Raw genomic sequence first — 23,761 nt, 5'->3', positions numbered from 1 at the left:
CCAGGGCTTCCCGACTCCCAGCGGCGGCAGGAGGGCCAGGTCGGCAGACCTTCTGATTGCTTCCGGCAGGTGAGTCACTTCACTTTGGGGAAGAGGGCACTAGGGACCGAGCCTCTCAGCTCCACGGGGCCAGCGCGTGTGAGCACGGGTCAGCCACTTAGAAGCCACGAGGGCGGCTGCCACTAGCTTACAAGCCCTACTTGCACTCAGGAAATACCACCCCTAGACACCATCACAACCTCCTTTTGGGCACAGGCCTCATGTCCCTCTGACAGAGAGCAAGGGTCTCGGCTCTGAAGAAAAACATCGCCCCTTTTCAGCAGAAAGCGGCTACAGAAGGCATCCTACACCCTTTTCTCTGAAAGAATTCAGAGCCAAAAATCCTTGAGGGGGGCATGTCGACCCCCAGAGCAAGGCCGATGGGCCAGGTACAGAAACTCGCTAGGACAGAAACCCCCAGATGCCTAGCAAGGGGCAAACCTGGGAAAACAAGAACCTCAGCCCCAGGGTAACTGTCCTCCCCTAGCACATCTCTGGTTACACTGCATGAGTTTAACCCCCGCCCAGTTCCTCCCTAGAGATAACATCTCGGCCTCAGTTGTATTTCAGCTCCAGGCCCAGGAAAGCAACAAAAAACTAGGCAAGTGACACCTTGGCTGCCTCCCAAGTCACTCAACAGGTTTCCTCAGCCTTGGGTGTCACAAACAAACTCCACTCAGCACACCACCCCCCTCTTCAGGGGAATGTGGAAAATGGATCACATCCTGAAGAAGAATATAGCCAAACTATGGCAGGAGACTCATCTGCATTGGGATCAGGTGTTGCCAACTGCCCTGCTCAGGATTAGAGTAGCTCCCTGAAGCAGATTGGTTTGAGTCCTTATAAAATAACATATGGGCGACCACTTCAGGCTGCTACAGGAACAGATGCATGTGTAGATCATGATGTTAAAAGTTAAGAGTTATGTGCAGCATCTTAATCAACACTGACCGTAATTAATGATTTGGCATGTGCTAGGGGTTTTTCTGTCACAGGTCTGCTACCTCCCTTCTTAGCAGGAGACAGAGTTCTACTCAAAACATGGAAAACCGGATCTCCAGACAGTCAACATGGATGGGACTCTGGGATGTGCTTCTCACCACTCCAACTGCTCTGAGGCGGGAAGGGGAGGGACTTAGACAGAGCAAGCCTTTCCATCTTGCCTAGTAGGAGCTGGGACACCTATTGCTAATATACAGATTATACTTGTTCTATTCATTTTGGGAAGAAAGTCACAGACGGGGACCTTTATGCGTTGGGACCCCCTGTCTGGGAAAAAGATGCAGGAATGTTTTCTCTAAAAGTTGTTGCAGTAGCTTCCTGTGGTGACTGTCTGACTTTTACCAAGTGTTCTAGTTATTGTCTTTCAGTATCTAATAACTACAATATGAATTGCTCTGATAATTTCACCCTCCCTTATAGTAAGGGACATAATAAGTGGACATACTAAGCTGCCGGCTGGTGGGTTTCTGGTGTGTGGGTAACTGTTTATCCATATTTCCCTGCCAGCAGCACGGGGTGGGGTGGGGGGAGGGGAAGGGCTTGTTCCTTAGGATGACTGATAGAAGATAGAGACATTTGCCCCAATTCCATGAGAATAATTACAAATAGAAAGAGGAGGGAAATGTTCGGACGCTAGGGCAATGCAATCCTTAACGGCCATCTGTAAGCTTCCTGCCACAGGAGAACGAAGGCCAGGAAAAACTCGCTGGACACCAGGACTCAAGCCATACGAGGAATGGGAACTGTCCTGAGGACACCTGACCGCACACCTGCATTCCGTCCCATTCCGAGCCCAGCTCAGCCCCAACCCACTGAGGACAAGAGCTTCCCGCCAGGGACTGCATATAAGGATGACACTCCAGCTCCTGGGTGCTGCCAGCATCGCCAATGTCCCCTTGGCTCTGTGCTGTGCTGCCCTTCCCTTTGGATAGTCTATCCTCCAGTCCCTTCCCTGAAATAAATTCAACTTTTCTTTATCCACCATCTGAGATGGCTATCTAGCCTGCCCATGTGCCACCATGTTAACCTTTTAATTCCATTTTTATAAAGTTCAAAAATAGGTAAAACCCCCGTGTTAGACATCAGAGAGTGATTAACTTTAGGTTGGGATGGGGAACGTCCGGCCCGAGAGCCATATAAGGCCTGAGAAATCATTTGGTCCTGCCCTGCCAAGGCATTAGGGGTGAGTTAATTAAATGTTGACCAAACACAGCAGGCTAATTTTTAAGTAGATAATTTTGTGTGGCCCTCGAAAGATGTTACAAATACCCAAATGGCCCTTTGGCCAGTAAAAGGTTCCCCACCCCTGCTTTAGAGGAAGAAATGTTAGGCAGAATCCTAAGGTGGCCACCTATCTCTGCCAGTGGTGGTACTCACTGGTATAATCCCTGCCCCTGGAATACGGGTGCAACCTGTGGTTTGATGGGATATCACTCCATTAATTGAGATCCCTAATCACCTAGGACAGTGGTCGGCAAACTGCGGCTCGGCAAAGCGTGGCTTGCGAGCCACATGCGGCTCTTTGGCCCCTTGAGTATGGCTCTTCCACAAAATACCGGCTCTTCCACAAAATACTGACTTCTGCGCATGGGCCACGAGTTTCAATCTCACTGTACGTGCGTGCCTGCACGTGGTATTTTGTGGAAGAGCCACACTCAAGGGGCCAAAGAGCCGCATATGGCTCGCGAGCCGCGGTTTGCCGACCATGGACCTAGGAGATTGTCCTCAGTGGGCCTGACCTAATCAGGCAGGTTCTTAAAAGAACATTTAAAGCCAAAAATAGAAGTCAGAGAGACAAGCTGCTGCTGGCCTGGAAGGAAGCGTCAGTGTGAACCAAATACGGAGGTCACGTGGCAAGGGCTGCGGGGCAGCCTGTGGGGACTGAGAGCCGTCTCCAGCCAACAGGTAGCATGAAAATGGGGGCTTCAGTTACACAGACATATGGGATTGAATCCTGCCCACACCCTGAACAAGCTCTGGCCTCAAAGGAGCCCCGAGCCTTGGCTGACACCTTGGTTGCCATCTTCTGAGACCTGAGCAGAGGATCCAGGTAAGCCATGGCCAGGATCCCGACCTGTGGAAACTGAGATAACAAATTTGTGCTGTTTCAAGCCACTCGGCTTGTTTGTAATACAGCAAGAGACAACTAATACAGGGGCGGAGACCGGAGGGGGCTGGGGCACTAAAGTGATGTTTCCTGATCTAGGTGATGGTCACAGTGAAGCATCCATCTTATATAAAAACTCCTGTTTGAAATTTTAACCCTGATAGTATGGCTTCTGTAAACGCTTGCTTGCTTAAATAATAAGGAAAATAAAACTACTCCCATTCCAGAGAGGCCTAAACTATGCCCCAGACAGAGTTGTCAGTGCGGACACCAGGCCAGGCCTTGAGATATGGTCTCATGGCCTCTTCCCAGCACGCAGGCCTTCTTTCTCAGAAGGCTTGGAAGTCTCATTCTAAATTTGGGAGACAGAGGACTGGAAAAAGTATAAATAAAGAGAGTTTCCTCCATGTTGGGGGGCCCAGAATTTGAAAGACACATTTTTCTCTGGGCCAGCACAGAATTTAATAATAAAATGTAACTCCCTTTCTCTAAGCATGGCTTGGTTTTTCTCCGGTCTTCTGTAACAACAAGAGTATATTTTTAATTTGTGGAGATTTACTGTGCTTTGCACTTAGGATGGGTGCACTTTTCTCTGTGTATAATATACTTGATACAAAACAGCAATACAAAAATACAACATATTTATAAAATTACTAGAGGCTCAGTGCACGAAATTTGTGCATGGGTAGGGTCCCTAGGCCTGGCTGGCAATCAGGGCCAATCTGTGGGGCTACCAGTGGGGCAATTGGGGTGGCCCACAATGGCCCTCACTTTGGCTGGCCTGGCACTGCCCGCTCACCGTCCCCGTCCCCTGCTGCCGCCGCTGGTTGCCTCCCTTTGCGGGGCAACCAGCGAGGCGATCGGGGTGGCGGGGGCCCTGCTGGTACCTGCCTTGGCTGGCCTGGGGGCAGCTCCTGCATTGAGTGTCTGCCCCCTTGTGGTCAGTGCACATCATAGTGACCGGTCATTCTGCCGTTCAGTCAATTTGCATATTAGGCTTTTATTACATAGGATAATACAATCTTATGAAGTAAGTTGTATATTATCTCTACCTTACAGCTGAGGAAATGGAAGCCCAGAGATGGGAACCCAGGCCCACCTGTTACACTGTGCTGTGAGGTCTACCTTGTACCCTGTCCCTCTCTAGCTGCTAGTCAGGCAATAAAAATGTCTCCTGCGTGGTACTACCACAGGAAAAATAAATAAATAAATGAGGAGTAACTCTTTAGGATGAATCAGACATTTGAGATCCGTGGCTGATTATTCAGAGAAGCTTGATAATAATCCTGGTCATTGTCTCGGGGTGCAGTCCAGGAGCTCTGATACCTGTGACCTTTTATCGCAGTCTCAGTGCCACTCCTTCCAGGAGCAGCCCAACTGTAGCTCCCGGAGATGCTGACTTTGACCCCTCCTGTCAACAAGAGAGAGTGAAAGTAGAGATAAGGGTGACAGGTAGGGGTCCACCCAAAGTGTGTTTTTTTAGGGAAAGGAACGCTTAGAGCCACAGTGTCTTTAAACAAACAAAAACCCAACAACAACTGTCTTTTCAAGATTATTGATATAATACACAACCATTTTAATAGAATCAACTTTAGAAATTAAAAACCAGTAAACCAAAGATTCTCCAAAAATAACTGCTGTTAACTCTTGGGCATGTCTTTCTTCTTCTTTTTTTTTTTAAAATACATTTCATTGATTTCTCACAGAGAGGAAGGGAGAGGGATAGAGAGCCAGAAACATCGATGAGAGAGAAACATCAATCAGCTGCCCCCTGCACCCCCCCACTGGGGATGTGCCCGCAACCAAGGCACATGCCCCCAACCAGAATCGAACCCGGGACCCCTGAGTCCGCAGGCTGACGCTCCATCCACTGAGCCAAACCGGCCAGGGCGGCCGGCATGTCTTTCTTTTGATTGTGTTTGTGTTTTAGTGATTTTACTATTGCTTGAACTATAAAAGCAAGTAGAAAAGTACCCAAAACAGAATTGGCTCTCCTCTTATTTGTCAGAACAACAGCAAATGCATATGTAAAACCATACTGTCCAATACACTAGCCAGTAGCTACATTGATATGTGTTGTGTAAAATACACAGAGGATTTCAAAGACTTGGGGGAGGGAGAAGAATGTAAATGATAATCTTTTGGATATATTGTGTTGAGTAAAATCTTATTACTATAATAAAATTTTACCTGCAGCTCATATACTATTTCCATTGGGGAGGCTAATGTAGCATGCTGCAGGTTGTCACAAAGAGACCTATGAAGGAAAAAACTGGGAGTTTAATTTCATGGCATCATTATTTGTTTCTTAACATTTTTTTCTGATTATAAATGTATTATATAGTTTTTTTAAAAATCAGGAATACAGGAAAGAATAAATTAGTAAGCAAAGCTCTTCCATAATCAGAATCATTATTTTTTTAACATTATAGCTTATACTCTTACAAATATATATATATATATATATATATATATATATATATATCCTGTATATAGTCTGTTCTATACACTTTTTTGCTAAATGTATTAGACTTCTTTCTATAATAATACATAAGTCAGTATTCTACGACATGAATGGACCATGAGATTAATGTTCTATATAATACATTTTTCATGGAAAAAATTAAAATGTTATCTACTAAGATTCCAATAGTGCTTTTATCATTAATTCATAGGAATTTTAGGGTGTTAACTCTTCAAGCAATGTGTCTAGAAATTGGTAGGTGGTCAATTGCTATAATGAACTGAATTGAAGAAACATTCAATTCTATCTATCCAACCTTTATGCCAGAAGGATTAGCAACCATTTCTTAGAAATATATAACCATTCTGTACTCAGGAAACATGCTTCGGTCTAAAATATACACCTCTAGGGATTTAAGACCAATAGATTAATATTCTATATTATACAGTTCTTCATAAGATTTAAAAAATATATACTTTTTATTGATTTCAGAGAGGAAGGGAGGGGGAGAGAGAGATAGAAAAATCAATGATGAGAGAGAATCATTGATCGGCTGCCTTCTATAGGCCCCCTACTGGGGATCGAGACCGCAACCCGGGCATGTGCCCTTGACTGGAATTGAACCTGGGACCCTTCAGTCCCCATGCCAACGCACTATCCGAGCCAAACTGGCCAGGGCCATGAGATTTTTTTTAAAAAGTAAAATGTCACCTCGTGGAGCATAATGAAAATATTTTTAGAAGGGCTTGACTGGTTTTTCTTGGAGTTGGGGAGCAGAGGCACGGAAGAGCCCTAAGGTGAGAGGCTGTCCCTCCTGCAAAGATATAGAGTGGGCTGTGAGCCACGACAGTGGGTGCCACTGGCACTGATAGCTTTGCTTGAACCTCTTTAAAGAACCCGCCTCTGAAGAGAATGTAGCAGGACGTGTACTGTGAGTTGTACCCTGGAGCAGAGCACTGTCAGCCTCTTAGTTCTGGGGCGTGAGGGAGAAGAGTCTCTAAAGAACATAAAACTGCCCCAAAGGCGAAGGAGCCAGAGTTGGAGGTTTTTTGTCACCAGTTCAGTAAGACCACATGGTCCCCTCCGTAAATTCTCCTTCTCCCCGCCCCAACTCTGTGCCGTTCAGAAGTAGCCAAGACTGGTTAGAACTGGAGGCCCAGCAAGGTAAGAAACACAGTCATTCTACTTTCCCACCTGGGGTTATGTCTACTCTACTGGGGAGAAAAGCTGGAATTGGACGAGAAATGGAAGTGCTGACATTAAAACTGCACTGGCTATTTCAATACCTCAAAATGAGATTGCTAATACTTGCATGTTCCCGAACACACCATGGGATCCACCCTCAGCATCGACCTGGGCAGGAGAGAAAACGCAGTAGAGAAGATCTGAAGACAGCAGTGGGGGAATGAATTTGCTTCCTCCTGTATCGCATCAAGTCTCATCAATTCAGTTAATGGGCCAGCTTCTCCCGTGAGTGTAAGTCTGCCTCATCGCGTAACCGGCATCCCAGCGTCTAACAACCTGAGATGACCCGACTGACACCGCAACCGCATGCGGCTGGTTAGTCTGGGATCCAGTGAAGATGCTCTACTAGAAGCAGACGGTTCTCTTTGCACTAAACAGAGACTGGCCAGGGGTCAGCGCCTGGCACCTCTGGGGAGCAGTTAGAAATGCAGCATTGCAGCCCGCCCACCCCCACCCCCCTCCCCGCAAGACCTTCCTAATGTGAATCTGTTTTCATGAGATCCCAGGTTGATTCACATGCACATAAAGGTGTGTGAAGCATTGATTAGTGAGCTCAGGATGTTTTGGATTGCTCATTTTGATTTCGGGGTTGTGGGGTGCGGAGTTGGAAGGAGCTTAGAATTAAGAGAGCTGGGCCCTCGCTGTGTTACCCTGGGCAAATCATATCCAGGACTCCCCTGCTTTCTCATACTTGTCTAACTGAATGAAAGGAAGGGCCCATCTGGTTCTGACGTCCTATAATTCTCAGAATCTTTGCTGAAGCAAAAGAAAAAATAAAGCCCAGCTGAAATGTAATAAACACGGTAATGAATTGATTAAAGGGCCCTGCGGCTTTACCATGCCCTTGTGCAGCTTTGGGGAGGGTATTGTCCATGATCCAAGCTCATCCCACAGCCCTGGTGTCAGCCCAGATGAAAAGTAATTTCCTGCTTAAAGCAATTACCCCTTCTTCACTGAGGAGGATGCATATTTTATGGAAAAAGGAGATCATCACTAAAACAAAATGATATTTAGAGCAGCAGGCTGCTAGTAACTCCTGAATCGTTTATATTGGAATGATTAGTAAATTCTTTATTTGAAAAACAGTTAACCGGGATTATTTTGGTATGCAAGGATTTTTTTTTTTGAAGGAAAAAGAGATAACTCTGTTGAAAAACACAAGAAAAACCACACATACTCAACAAGCTCATACTTGGCCTCCTGAACGCAAGCCACGTGTTGGTGGAGAGAAAGGACAATACTGAGATCAGTGCTTAGGGACATGCTCAGGAGCATCCCTGACGCACTGTGTGACCACGGCCACGTCTCTTTCCCGCTGCGGCTCAGTTCTGTTATCTTAAAAGTGATCGGATCGGGCTATGCCATCCTGCATGTTCATTGCTGCTCCCCTAGAGCTCACCTGGGACTTGGGCTGAGACAAACAACAGACCTCACGCAAACTCCGTGGGAAGAGACTGATCAATGAGTAATGCCTGCTCTGGGCAAGCGAACAAGGAGTGACCAAGTCAGTTCCATTTGTTTGCAAATTCCTGAGCTGGAGGCTCTCTGAGGACATTGGCTATTAAACATTTCCTCCTGAAAAGATTTATAAAATTGATTTTAGAAAGAGGAAGAAAGAGGGGGAGAAACGTCGATGTGAAAGAGAAACATCGCCGAAACCGGTTTGGCTCAGTGGATAGAGCGTCGGCCTGCGGACTGAAAGGTCCCAGGTTCGATTCCGGTCAAGGGCATGTACCTGGGTTGCGGGCACATCCCCAGTAGGAGATGTGCAGGAGGCAGCTGGTCGATGTTTCTCTCTCATCGATGTTTCTAACTCTCTATCTCTCTCCCTTCCTCTCTGTAAAAAATCAATAAAATATATTTAAAAAAAAAAAGAAAAAAAGAGAAACATTGTTCAGTTGCTTCCCGAATGTGTATGGGACGATGCTCCAACCAACTGAGCCACACTGGCCAGGGCTAAAAGGGTCTTATTATGGGGTAAACTGAGAGAGACATAGACTGATTACTAGGTTTACTACTGCTATTTTGGAGTCTTTCAAAAGCTTGAAGTATGCATTTCGTGGTCTTGATAACAACACGCAGGACAAGCTCTGAGGAAAAGAAAACTGTGCCTGGATTCAAAAGAAATTCCGTGTGAGATGTCTGACAGGTTGACAGTGATTTATGAAAGGATTCCTCTGTTTGGTCAGAACAGAGATTGCTGTTCCACTCGGACCCTTTATCTGAAACAGATGCCCAATCTCTAAATCAGGCACGCCGCCGTGAGGAGGGTGGCATTTTTGTGTAAATTGTTGTGGATTGGGAAGTGATATTGTAGATGAACACATTGTTATTGGCATAGAAGTCATTTCACCAGTCATCTGTCTGGGTGATTTGCCCCCATTCTCCAGGGATTGCTTGGTCATGAGGAAAGAGTGGACCATTCTGTGGAGAAACCTGGTTTGATGGGATGGGGGAGTGGCTCCTTCCCAGCCCATTGAGGGAGCACCACTGGGCTTCAGTTTCACATGTAAATCCCTAAAAGGAAGCTGGATTAAAGTATCCTATAGAGTTCACAGAAGGAATACATTCAGTTTCCCTTTTCCCCTTTTAGGTCATTGAGCTCTTAATTCAGTGGTCAACTTTCTATTTCCCATTTTAAAAATGAAAATGTCACTGTTTTCATCATTGCTTGGTTCTTTGATAGTTTTTGATAGTCAGCTAATGATCATCCTCTTTGTACTGGAAAGCAGCAAGCTCATTCCTTTATTCGTTGGTTCAGTAAAAAGTACGCATTTAATTCCCTGGTTGAGAGTAGGACACACGGCTGGCTCCCTGGTCACAGTGGTCATAGGCCATGCCCTGTCCTCAAGGTTTATAACCCAGCATGACACCAGAACTATGTTCAAAACGAAAGGTGTTTTTTTTTTTATTATTTTATTTTGCACTAAAACAAAAACAAAGACTTTATTGAGGCACAGATACACTTCCCAGCAAGGAAGGGAAAGGTTTACAGTGCCCAGAACAACTGGTTCCTGTGTGCTTCTCACAGGAAGGTGGGAAGTGGGTGGGGACTGGCTGCAGCATTAAGGCACAAGCAGCTCCCCAATGAGGAGCTAGGCAGGAAGAGAGGGGAGAGAGGCCTTAGAGGAGGAAGAGAGGAGGAAACAGAAGGGTCCTGAGGAAGGGGGAGGAGGAGGAGGGGTGGGGAGGGGAAGGAAGCCTTGCGGGAGGACGTGGCAGTGTAGGAAGGTGCTGGCCTCAGCTCGCGTACAGGGCTGACCAGCAGACCTCCCTGCACTGGGTGGGCCCAGCTGGGCCTGCTCCAGAGGAACAAGTTGCCGCGGGACGAGGGGTCCGTGGAAGGACTCCAGGCCTGGAACACATGTACACGTGGTGGCCTTGGTTGGGTCCTGGCTTCTTCACAGTTCATATCACACATGGCTCCCTGTGGCCCCTGCAGAGGGTCATGGGCAGGGGGCTCCAGCACAGACTTCCAGAGTGAGGTCCTTGCCTCCTTCTCCCCCTAGACCTCTGAAGCCTTGGCCTGCCCCTCCACCCCTTTGCCCACCACCTTATCTCCTGGGGTCTTTGGAGTCACAAGGGCACACAGGCTAGGAAGCTCCAAATTGGGTGGAGCTTGGGGACGGCTGGAGGATGGCTGGAAGTAGCTCATCGGTTTTTGGCCTCTGCTGGAGCCGGCCTGACTAGGGGGAGGCCTGGTCAAGCGCACACAGGCTTTGTTTTGGCGCCTTTGTCCCTGGATTTATTGCCGAGCTCAGCGCTGACTGCTTGGGCACAGGCTCTTGTTGGGGATGAACTGAAGTGCAGGACCTTGAGCTGGGTGCCTGACAACTCAGGGAGGAAGCGGGGGCAAAGAGGTGGGCACTGTTTTGCTGGCACAGAGGTGTCTGTTGACACACTCAAGACTGCACCCATGGGGCAATGGTCAGAGCCCATCACCTCTGCAGGAGGAAGGAGGCCTGGGAGGTGTCTAGGACCAGGGCCTGTCCCCAGCACACAGGTAATCCGGGAGCCATAGTTCTGATGGCGGGTGCCGATGACTATCGACCAGCAGGTGAAGGCCCCTCCTGCTGTGGGTGGAGGCAGCCGTAGGTATCAGTAGAGGCCTGTGTGGGACCCAGCCCGGCCATCCAGGTTACTGAGCAGGCCGACATCCACTTGCATCCTGGGTCCTCCTGAAAGCATTCCTGGGGAAGGGTGAGGCAGAGCTAGATGCCCAGAACAGGAAGGGACTTAGACCAGCTGCTTCATTTTAGCCAAGAAAATGTGTTTGCTCCAAAAACTACGGCTCAAGGTCACACAGCCCAACTCTGGCAGAGCTGGATTCCGTGTCCATCCTTCCTGCTTTGTTGTTTGTGTAATCAAAGCAGTTCTTAGAATTGCTCCCCAAGAGAATGGGAAAGAGGAAGCTAAGGTGGCTGCCTCTAGAAAGCAGGGCTGGGGCCAGGATTGGGAAGACGGCTGGCACTATTTGGCTTATCTTGTGTCAAAGCCCTCACCGCCCATCCCACTCATTCAATGCAACAAATGTTCACAGAACACTGATGACATGCCAGATAGGATGCTAGGGACAACGCGGGGACCTGAGCTCGTTCTTGGGATCAGTGAGACTTCTAGGAAGTGATCTGGAGCTGAAACGTAAGGGCTGAGCTGCAGTAACCCAGGCAGAGGCTGTGATGGGCCTGTGGAGGGAGGGGATCCTGAGGGGAGGCTAAACTGGGGGCCAGAGTAGCAGCAGGAGATGACCACTGTAGTTCGTGCAAGGACATGATGGCCGCTTAGACTAGGGGAGCACCAGAGGAGACAGAGAAAAATGGAATGTAGAGGTGATGTGGAGCTGGACTCTACAGTACTTGCTGAGCAAATGAATGTGGGAAGGGAGGGGAAGGGAGGAAGGACAACACTAACGATTCCCCGGCTCTGAGAAGAGCAGCCCAGAGGATGATGGTGCCATTTGGGGAGATGAGAAGCCTAGAAAAGCTGGTCTTGTGGGAAGTGGGCACGTCCTGCTACTCTGGACAGTGTTTGTCATGTGACCCGGGACTGTCAGTTCTCTTTCCTGGAAGAAAGAAGGTAGGAATTGCACTTATCTAAGATAGCGCTGGACTAAGGAGAGAAGGCATAAAGGTCCATGACACTGTCCTCAGAAGCAGAAAGAACCGTCTGAATGAATGTCTGCCGAGGAATAAGGTCGGGAGGGAAGGAAGGCTCATACTTTGCAGTGTACACCCCCTTCCCCACCACCGTTATCTCATTTCTGCTCATTTTCTAGGTGGGAGCTTCCGTGTTTACGTGGCTCTTCTGCAAACTAATCAAGGGATCTTCCTAGAGGCCCTTCTTGAGCCAAGCCCAGCTGAGCTGAGCTGTGCCAGCATAAGTTACTGACATCCCCCGCCCCCGCCCCACCCAGGAGGGGAACTAGCCTGCAGGGCAGCGGCTCTCAAACCTGACTGCACAATAAAATCAGCCTGGGAGCTTTTGAAACGTACTGCTACCCTGGCCCAGACCCAACGGTTTCTGATTTAATTGGTCAAGGTATTGATATTTTTGCAAAAGCTCCTTGTTCTAATGTGCTGTTGGGTTTTGAGAACCAATGACCTAGAAGGACTCAGAAATGAGAGGTTCATGCAAGCAAAAAGACAGAAGGGAGGGGATGCCCACCAATTCAGGGTATGGTGAGGAAAGCCAAAATCAGAATTACTTTTCAATGGCAGAGAGAAGATGACCTGCAAGAGTGGACAGTGTGTAGGGGGACTGAGGACTAAAACAGAGGCTGGACACAGACCAGAAAGAGCCTTGAAAGCCAGGCCTGGAAAGCCAGAGGTAAGAGGGAGGCATTGAAGGTTTATGAGCAGGAGACATAGTGGATTAGGAAGTGATCAAGGCAATGTGATGTTCAAGGCGCTTGAAATCTGGCTCCCGAAGCAGCCCATCTCCTGCCCCTCACCGCCCTTCCCAGGTCACCCCTAATAAGAACAGGACTTGCAGCTCGTTATGCACATCAGGCGAACTCTCCACCTGCAGCCTTTTCTCATGCTGGAGGGCTTTGCTCCCCTCGCCCCGAAGCTCTACTCCACTCACCTTTGAAGATTCCCACATTCCAGATGCCTCTCCTGAAGTCCAGTGGGCCCAGGAGTGACACTTCTGACTCCCCAGCTGCCGGGGCTACCACCTCTGCCTCAGCCCTGAAGACACTATTCTATGAGGGGCTGTCATGTGTCCGTAGCCCACCATGCAGAGAGCTCTGAGGGGCTCAGAGCCAGAACTGGTGGTGACTGGTCCCCAGTCTGTGACTCAAGGCCAAGCCAAAGGTAGGGGCAGTGATGTCCATTGAATGAATAACCAATCCTCAGTGCTTTGAGAACAGTATTTCCTATTAAGCTCTGTTTCTCCATGAAGGAAGCTGCCCCTGGGCAAACAAACAAACAAACAAACAACAAAACAGCATTGGTTGGGTGGCTGAGCCCAACCACAGTCAGGAGTGAGGTCAGCGGAGCCTTGCCAGGTCACCTGCATCTCAGTGATCAATGGGGCAGGGGCTGTGTTCAGGTCCCCAGAACGAATGATCATATGGGGCATGTTCAGGTCCCCAGAATGATCACATGGGGCTGTGTTCAGGTCACATAGAATGATCACATGGGGCATGTTCAGGTCCCCAGAATGATCACATGGGGCTGTGTTCAGGTCACATAGAATGATCACATGGGGCATGTTCAGGTCCCCAGAATGATCACATGGGGCTGTGTTCAGGTCCCCAGAATGATCACATGGGGCATGTTCAGGTCCCCAGAATGATCACATGGGGCTGTGTTCAGGTCACATAGAATGATCACATGGAGGCTGTGTTCAGGTCCCCAAAATGGTCACGTGGCTGCAAGCTGCTGGAGGGCTTTGGCCAGGATCGCAGCAAGAGATGTATGCACACCTTAAATATATATATAATTTATTGATTTTCCACAGAGAGGAAGGGAGAGGGATAGAGAGTTAGAAACATCGATGAGAGAGAAACATCAATCAGCTGCCTCCTGTACACCCCCTACTGGGTATATGCCCGCAACCTGGGACCCTTGAGTCTGCAGGCCGATGCTCTATCCACTGAGCCAAACCGGTTAGGGCATGTATGCACACCTTAAAGGCCAACCTCTCAGGCTTCCCGGGCCGGGGTGGGGACAGCACATGTGGACTAGGGTCAAGATCTTCCCTTCCCTTTCCATGTGCAGATCTTGTGCAGCTGAGAAGGGCCCAACCCTCAGTATCCAGAGCCCGAAGCTCCTCTTGTTTCCATAGCAACCCATGTCCCCCTTCTGAGTGGCAAGTAGACACTCAGGCCTAATTCAGCAGCCATGGGGGTAGTTGTGCTGTCCTTACCCCAATAGCTGCTACGCTTGCTTCTGAAGCTGAAATAGGAGGTGTAGGCTGGGCTCTGTACCTGGTCACCTTGCTGTCCCAATGGCCGCACCCAGCGTGCCCAAAATGCGAGCCATGGCCTGACAGTACAGCGTTGGCTCTGGACCGCATAATGGTCCAGCTCACTCCACGCAGCATCTGGAGGGCAAACTGCTGGTGCCTCAAACTCCGGAACCCAGAGACAAGGGGCGCTCCAAGCCACAGGGCCTGGCGTTCTGCACACTTGCATGGGCGTTCTCTGAGATTCATGCATTTTAGACGATGTTAAATATTCTCTTTATTTTGATTATGGTATTTGAGTTGGTCATATATTCAGATGATTCAGAAATTAAAAAAAAGTTTTATTCTAACTCCTGACCCCAATTTCCTGACCCCTGACCCAATTTCCCACCTTCAGCCTCTTATATATAAACCACTCTTGTTGTCTGTATAGCCTTCTAGCATTAATTTTTGTGCAGATATAAACAAACATAAATATATTCCCTTTTTAAATTTTTTAAAAAAATCTTTATTGTTGAAAGTATTACATAGGTCCTCCTTTTCCCCCATTAACCTCTTCCAGCCTGCTCCTGTCCCCCACTGCCCCCCCTCCCCAGGCCCTCACCACCCCATTGTCCATGTCCATGGATTATGCATATATGCGTACAAATTCATTGGTTGATCTCTTCCTACCCACCTTCCCCAGTCTTCCCTCTGAGGTTCAACAGTCTGTTCATGCTTCTATGACTCTGGGTCTATTTTTGATCATCAGTTTATTTTGTTCATTAGATTCCACATATGAGTGAGATTATGTGATACTTCTCTTTCTCCAATTGGCTTATTTCTCTTAGCATAATATTCTCCAGGTCCATCCGTGCTGTTGCAAATGGTAAGAGTTCTTTCTTTTTAAATGCCCCATAGTATTCCATTGTGTAGATGCACCACAGCTTTTTTATGCACTTATCTGCTGATGGGCACTTAGGCTGTTTCGAAATCTTAGCTATTGTAAATTGCGCTATGAACATAGGGGTGCCTATATTTTTTCTGATTGGTGTTTCTAGTTTTTTAGGATACATTCCTAGAAGTGGGATCACTGGGTCAAATGGGAGTTCCATTTTTAATTTTTTGAGGAAACTCCATACTTTTGTCCATCATAAATATATTCTTATCCCTCCCTTTTACATAGAAATTGGGGTACTGCATGGATTATTTTTGCATCCTGCCATTTTCATGTGCTAGCTGTCCTGAGATATTTTCACAGGGCGTGGAGAACTGCATTCTCTTTTTCACAGCTGTGTACTATTGTGTGAATACACCATGGTTTATTTATCCTCCCCTCTCCACATGGACACGGGCGTTTCCGGGCTCTCGCTCACCCATGCGCACCACTCTGCAAACAGTAATGGGATTTACCTGTCACTTGACTTCATGCTGGTTTAAGTGTAGCTGTAAAAAAATTCTCAGGGGTGAAATTGCTGAGTAAAAAAGTAAATGCATTTTTAATTTTGATAGGATTTGCCAACGAGCTCCCCAAAGGATCATACCATTTTGCTTTCTTGGCAGCAATTCATGAAAGAGCTGACTTCCGCTATTTATTACAGAACATGTTGTAAAATTTTTGGACTGGATTTTTGCCAACTTGATAGGTGAAAAATGATATCCTTACATAGTGTTGACTTGCATTATTCTTATTATAAGTGAGCTCAAACATCCTTTCATATGGGTAAGAGACCTACTTATTTTTCTGTGACCTGTTACTGTTTCTTGATGATATTTCTATTGCTTTTTTGATATTATTTTCTACACAGTTTCTAGGTGGAAACTTTACTCTCATTTATTCTAAGGATCTGAGATAAGTCCTTTCAATAGGTGCATTCGTTTAAACCTTACAGCAAGCCTAGGAGTTGGGTATGGCCACCCAACTCATTAAAACAATGAGAAAACTGAGATTCAGAGCAGTTAAGTAACTGACTGTAGGCCACACAGCCAGTAAGAGGCAAAACTGATGTTCAGATGCAAGGTTGTCTTATTCCTAACGTCTTTCTTCTTAATCGCCAACATCACTGTTTTTCTTAGGCAGAGACCAGAATGGATGAATTCAGAGTGGCTTTCATGTCCCAAGCAAATATGACAGAGAGGGTTTTGCTGAGATCATGCTGGGTGGCCTCGGAGGCCCCGCTGAGATTAGAAACATGCCCTGCCTAATCCGCCCAGTGAATAATCCACAGGAGATTGACTGCACATCCCCCAGGAAAGCTTCCCACCGGGCAGCTGAAGCCGAGAGGAAACAGAAATGACAAGTGGCTGAAACTACACCGGAAAAGGACGACACTGAGTCAGGCATCAAAGAGTGTGTGTGGCCACTGCGAGCCAACACAGAACCAAACTTTACCCCATAGGGCACTGGTTCTCAACCTTCCTAATGCAGACCCTTTAATACAGTTCCTCATGTTGTGGTGACCCCCAATTTCATTGTTACAAATTGAACATAATTAAAGCATAGTGATTAATCACAAAAACAATATGTAATTATATATGTGTTTTCCGATGGTCTTAGGCGACCCCTGTGAAAGGGTCATTCAATCCCCAAAGGGGTCGCGACCCACCGGTTGAGAACCGCTGCTAGTGGCTTCCCGTTAGGAGCCCAGAAAAACATTAAGTATTGCTGCTCCTTTTGCTCCTGCCATCTCACCTGGTTCTTCCTCAAACAGCGTGGCCCGCACTCAGAGCTCAGTTCTTGGGAAGGGTTGTTCCCCCTCTCAGCTGTCATCTCTGTTTAAAGTTGCTTGTGCTGTGGATGAAAAATAGAGCTGGCCCCAAAGAGAAAAAGAGATAAAACCGTGGCTTGTTTTTGGCGTTTGACAAATCTGCAAGATTCGACGCAAGTGCATTACCGGATGGTTAAGACCCTGGGTTTCCGCTCGGAGAGTGTGAGGACAGACTCCTCGAGTAATGGAACCGCGGCCGTTTCCTGCCAGTTCAAAAGCATAGCCAAGATGCCCTTCGCACGCTTCGCACCAGCTGTGTTCTAAAAGCCATCTTCCTCGCAGCAGGCCTCCCATTTTCTTTCACTTTAGTTTCTTGTGACTCAGTAAAGTAGTAAAGCAAGCGAGGGAGCAGGCGTGTTCACCAGCGTGTGCTAACAAGGTCCGGGTGGTGCCTCCTGATCGCGCACAGGAGGGGAGTGCAAGCGTGCTTGGCGTTGCTGAGCATTTGATTAAAGTTCCCATTAGGACACCGACGTTCAGCATTTCCCTTGGATGTAGATGTTCAGAGGTAGAAAAACTCCTGGAAATGGGTTTTTAGCATTGACGGCATAGGTGAGCTGGTGCGTGTAACCAGGAACCTTTCTGAGCTGTAGCCACACCACAGAGCAGAGCGTGGCAAACTTCTCTGTAAAGGGCAAATAGTAAATAACACAGCTTTAAGGTTTCTGTCACAAGTACTCACCTCTGCCATCCATCATAGTGCACCAGCAGACATAGCCAACACATAAATGAATGGGAATGGCTTTGTGCCAATAAAACTTTATTTGAAAACATAACAGACAGTGGACAGGATATGGCCAGAGCCATGCAGCAAAGCATGAGTGCCTTCCTCCCGGGGTAGGAAATCCTGCTCTGGGCAGTGCCCTCTATACAAATGTCCGAATATGGTTGCCTCCGGCCACAAAAAGAACTAGACACCACCCAAAGGACCATGGGTGAGTTTTCCTCCAATTCTTTATTTTCATCGTTCTTCTTGCTCTTGTCTCCTTCTATTTTTTATTATTTTTAAATCTTCACCCAAGGATATTTTTCCATTGATTTTCAGATAGAGTGGAAGGGAGGAGGGAGGGAGGAGGAAGGAGAGAGAAAGAGAGAGAAACACTGACGCAAGAGAGAGACATCCATTGGCTGGGGATCGAACCCATGACCCTTCAGTCCGCAGGCTGATGCTCTAACTACTGAGAAACTGGCCAGGGCTTGTCTCCTTTTAGTCATAAGCCGTTTATGTAATACTTTTTCTATCATGTGTCATGGGTCTCTGCTCTTTTCAGTTCTCTTTCTCAGCGTTCCTGCTGACTCTGGAGACACTGGGGGAACAGTGGGTTCAGGGCTCACTCACATTTGGGTTAAATCTTGGCTCAGCCACTTATTTAAGAAGTTGCTTGACTACTGGGATTGTGCTTGTTCATCTTTTGAATGAGGCTTGAGGTAGATATTCCATAAAGTTACTAGGATGTTTATGAGTAGGAATGAAGCTTCACAAGTTACTATTCAATAAGTACTGAAAAATATACAAAATAAGTCTAAATGGTTACTACTAGTTAGTAGTCTCTGGCATTCTCTCTACTTTTATGAGTTTTTCCCCCAGACTTCCATATTTGATAAGGTTGGAAGCAGAGAAGTCCTCCGATGAGAACACATAATTGGTTTGGGCACTGTTAAGCTTGGCTCTGAGTGACAAAACACAAGATAACAGTGGTTAGACCAGAGAAGCTGGGCAGCATGGTGCCTGGATGGAGGCCCCTTCCATCCTGCACCTCTCACATCCACATTTTGTCCAAAGTGGCTGCTCTGGCTCTGGGGCAGGTAAGCAATTAGAAAGGTCAGGCAGAAAGGGCGAGGAGCAGGAGACTTTGCCAAATCAGCCGGTGGCTCCCACAGATGCTCTCTGACACATAAACCTGCTTTACCTTCCACAGTCACTGCAATCTCCTTGTGTCTTTGTTTACTTGCTTATTGTCTGGTTCCTTCAATAGAATATAAGCTTCAGGAGTTCAGGGCTTTGTTTTATTTGCACTGTTTCCCTCAAACCGGATACAAGGGCTGGCACGTTGAGGTGCACACCAAGAGTGTTTAGAGTGAATTCCAGAGTAAAGTCATTTCACATGGTCACACTGAAAGGATTAACTTTGTATCCTTTAGCGTGCTCAGTGCACAGTAGATTCTCAGTACAAATACCTGGTGAACACTGGAACAATGAGCAGAATATTAGTCAGCTTGGATTAGTGCCAGGAAACAATAATAATGAACTACAATTACATGCTAAAGAATATGCAAAGTGTTTTACATCCTTTACCTCGTTTACCCTTCTACAACCCAAGGATAATAGTTGATAGCAATACTAGAGGCCCGGTGCACGAAATTCATACATAGGTAGGGTCCCTAGGCCTGGCCAGCGATTAGGGCTGATCTGTGGGGAGAACAGGGGGGTGATTAGGGCCCCCATTTGCACCCACCTTGGTTGGCCTGGTGCCACCCGCTCGCCGGTCCCACCCCCAACCACCAACACTGGTCGGGGCCTGCAGGCTAGGGCAGCTCCTGCGTTGAGCGTCTGCTCTCTGGTGGTCAGCGTGCGTCACAGTGACCGGTCATTCCACCATTCCGTTGATTTGTATATTAAGGGTTTTATATAAATAGATTATTACTAGTAGTAGCAGTACTAGTACTAGTTGTAGCAGTACTAGTGGTAGCAGTTCTAGTGGTAGTGCAACCAAAACCAAGGTTCGCCTGCCTGCTATCATGAAAGCCAAACTCCTGAGACAGATGCTGGTGAAAAAGGAGAGAGGTTTATTCAAGTGCTGGTTACCTGAGAAGATGGGAGGTTCTTGTTGCAAAGTCCATCTCCCCTTTCAGTGCAGGCAGAGGTTTTATAAGGAGGCAGAAGGAAACCAGAACAAAGAAATCTAGGGGAGGGGGTTGAAAAGCTATCTATGTGCAGACCAGCTCAGTCCATTCCAATAAGGACTTCTAAATTGGTCAAGTGATGGTATGGTGTGCGTCATACTGGTCTTCATTATCCTGGTTCTATGGTTAAAGGTCAGCAAATCTCCTGAAATTGGGATGACTGAAGGTCGAAGTCTGCATCTTCTGAGTTAGTTCTTAGGATTGTTATACAAACATGCTGTTTATCTACAAGCTACATATTAGTCAGAGATAGCATTTAGAGAAACAATGACAAAGGAAAGGTGGCATGGGTTACAGTAGTGGCAGCAGTGCTAGTGGTGTCAGTACTAGTGATAGTAGCAGTACTAGTGGAAGTATTAGCGGCAATAGTAGTGGTAATAGTAGTAGCAGTACTAGTGGTAGGACTAGAATTAGTAGCAGTGGTAGTAGTAGCAGCACTAGTGGTAGTAGCAGTAGCAGTAGTAGTGGTAGCAGTAGCAGTATTAGTGGTAGATTCACAGTACTAGTGGTAGTAGCAGTAGTATTAGTGGTAGCAGTAACAGTACTAGTGGTAGTAGCAGTAGCAGTACCAATGGTAGTAGCAGCAGCAGCAGCACAAGTGGTAGTAGCAGTACTAGTGGTAGTAGCACTAGCAGTACTAGTGGTAGCAGTAGCAGTATGAGTGGTAGAATTAGCAGTACTAGTGGGAATAGCAGCAGTAGCAGCAACAGTCATCTCATTTTAATGATAAGAAAACTAGACTTCAGGGAACTTAAATAACTCGTTCAAGGTCATACCACTGAAAGAATGGTAAAACCAGGACTTGACTGACCCAGGTGTATCAGATTCTAAGGTCTGTAGTCTTAAACACCAGACTGTTTTGCCCACAAAGGACCCCGCTAAACGAGGTGGATAGATTGAGGTGATTTCAGGATTCCTGGACTAATTAGAATAAGAGATGTTTGAGGTGCAGTAGCCCAGTCTTTAATATGCGTGGCAAAGACATACAAAGCAGCACTCTGTGAAGCAATTACTTTGTCATCGCCCATTGACTTGACAGTGAGTCTGTCTGAACTTGCTCTATTATTTTATTATGATTAGTGATAGGCATTCAACTCGAATTCAAAGGAAAGTTAATGAAGTGAAGTTTAATAGTTAGCAAAGGAAGAAAAATAAATCAAGCTGGTAGGAAGCTAAACTTAAAGACTTTTTCCAAATGTTTGAAATCACATTTCTTTATAAAGAGCTAAGTGCCTGAACTTTTTCTTTAATTAGTTAATTTGGGGGGATATCGTGCAGATAAAAATTATGAAATCATGACCATAGGACAGGTTGAACAACTATAACCATAAAGTGACTTGGAATTCATTTTTTTTAAAAAATACAAGTCAAAATTCTCCTGTTGGAGGCAGTGTGGGGTATCAGGAGACATCTGGGACCTAGAAGCAGATACGTCAAACTGAAATGCTGGCTTCCTCCGCACGTCTCTGAGACTTGGTTTCCTCAATTTAAACAAAATTGAGGTGGGTACTAAAATCTCCTCCACTGTTCTGTCATGAAAAATCAAAGGAAAAATCACTTCACACAGTGTCGCCCATTATAGGCGCCCTCGAAAAGCTGACTTGGGCTGGGAAACTGCAATATTCCTGATAGCACCATGATGATAAATAGCACATTTCTGGGCTTTATTAGGAGGCTAGCCAATGCAAATCACCGAGCTCGTTCATTAGTTTTTCTTGGTCAAAGTTGATCTGGTTCTTTTTTTAAACACTTTTTTAAAATCGAGGAGCCCTGGCCGTGTGGCTCCGTTGGTTGAGCGTTGTCCCATGCACTGAGAGGACTCTGGTTCAGTTCCCAGTCGGGGACATGCCCAGGCTGTGGGCTGGATCCCCAGTAGGGGGCATGCAGGAGGCAGTTAATCGATATTTCTCTCTCATTGATGTTTCTCTCTTTCTCTCTCTTCCCCCTCCTCTCTAAAAAATCAATAAAAACATACTGAAATAAATAATTTTTAAAAATTGAGGAATAGCATACCTACAGCAAAGTGCATAATCTTAACCACAATGCTCAGTGAAATTTAGGAAATGTGTATGTAGCCATGTACCCCAAGCTAGATCAAGATAGAGACTATTTTCCAGGTTTTCTCACACCCCTCCCAACTGGTACCCAAGGGGAACCAGTATTCTTTTCTGTTTTTTGTAACTTTTCATTTTTAAATAATATCAGCCTTACCAAAAAGCTGAAAAAGTTGAACAAAGAATTCCTGCTTACCAACTTCACCCACTTTTCCTAAGTGTTAACATATCTCCTCATCACAGAACAATTGTCAAAACCCGGATATGAACATTGATACAATACTATTAACTAGTCTACAGACCTTATCTCAGTTATTCACCAATGTTCTTTTTCTGGCTCAGGATCCAAGCCAGGTTCACACACTGTATCCTGTTGTCGTATCTCTAGTCTTCCTCAACCTGGGACAGTTCCTCTGTCTTTCCTGTCCCCCATGACATTTTAAGAGACTGGTCCATTGTTGTGTATAATGTTCCTCAATTTAGGTTGTGTGATGTTCCCTCACGATTTTTGACAAGGTCATGCATTTTCGACAAGAATGCCACAGAATGATCTTATGTCCTTCTTTGTGCTACCTGTCTGCAGACACGTGGTCATTCATGATATTAGCCTTGAGCACATGATAAAGGGCTGTCTGCCAGATTTCCTCAATTGTAAAGCTATTATTTTCTCCCTTCTAATTAATAAATATCTTGTTGGGAGATATTTTGAGACCATGCCAATACCTTGTTACTCATCGTGTATTTTCCCGCTTATTTTAGCATCTATTGTTACTGTATGACAAAGGTGGTTTTCTATTTTTATCGTCCCTTCTACATTATGAATTGGAATTCTGCTATAAAGAAGAGGGGTCCTTTCTGCATTTATTTCTTTATTTAACTATTAATATCAGCCTGTATACTCATGGAGATCTACTCTATTCTACATGTTACAATGCATGACTACCAGTAGTTCTTTTACTGCTCAAACTGCCCCTGCTTGGCCATTGGAATGCCTTCGTGCTGGCTCCTGTGTCCTTCACACAGGCCCCTTCACCTTGTGAGCAGTTTCTTACTTTCTGGAACCATAAGAAGTTCAAGCTCATCTTGTGCTTCCCAGCTTCAGCCTTGGAATCAACCATTTCTTCAAGAAGTCCTGGTTCTTTATTGGGGAGTTACATACTCTCATTGCCACTGGCCCATTACTGTTTTCTTTCTTTTCTCTTTTTTGAAATTACAGTTGACTCACAATGTTGTATTAGTTCCAGGTGTACGGCATAGTGATTAGACAATTTGTATAACTTACAAAGTGTTCCCCTAGATAGCTCTAGTAGCCACCTGATATGTGCATCGTTATTACAGTACTAGAGGCTTGATGCACGAAATTCGTGCAAGGGGCTCAGCCCTCACAACCACAGCCTGAGCAGCCCTGGCTTCATCCAGAAGGTCATCCAGAAGGACGTCTGGAAGGACATCTGGTCTAATTAGCATATTATGCTTTTATTATTATAGAATATTGACTGTATTCCCTGTGCTGTCCTTTTGTCATTGTTTTCATCGCTCTGGATCCTCTGAGCAAAACACTAGGAAATAGATATGTGTATACTAACACACATCTACATCTGTCTGTATGTATGGCTGTGTGTGTGTGTGTATAAGTGTAATGCACATCATGGTTTCCTACTGATACCTCTAATGTCAATCCAACACCACAGGATTTATTCTATTCTTTCTCCTTTTCTTATTTATATCTCTTTTCTCTGTCAGTGAGAAACCCATATCTCATCTATAATATATTCACTAACTTGCTCAG

The 23,761-nt window shown here is 46.2% G+C and overlaps 1 pseudogene; it reads right to left on the bottom strand.

Annotated features, from left to right (window-relative positions):
- Positions 1 to 9,922: 9,922 nt before the first annotated feature.
- LOC102430202 lies at positions 9,923 to 14,496 on the bottom strand (annotated as a pseudogene).
- Positions 14,497 to 23,761: the final 9,265 nt, after the last annotated feature.

This window comes from Myotis lucifugus, unplaced genomic scaffold (genome assembly GCF_000147115.1).
Source record: "Myotis lucifugus unplaced genomic scaffold, Myoluc2.0 scaffold_55, whole genome shotgun sequence".
NCBI classification, from domain to species: Eukaryota; Metazoa; Chordata; class Mammalia; order Chiroptera; family Vespertilionidae; genus Myotis; species Myotis lucifugus.
The sequence above is the reverse complement of the archived record's forward strand: the minus strand, read 5'-3'. Positions and strand labels throughout refer to the sequence as shown.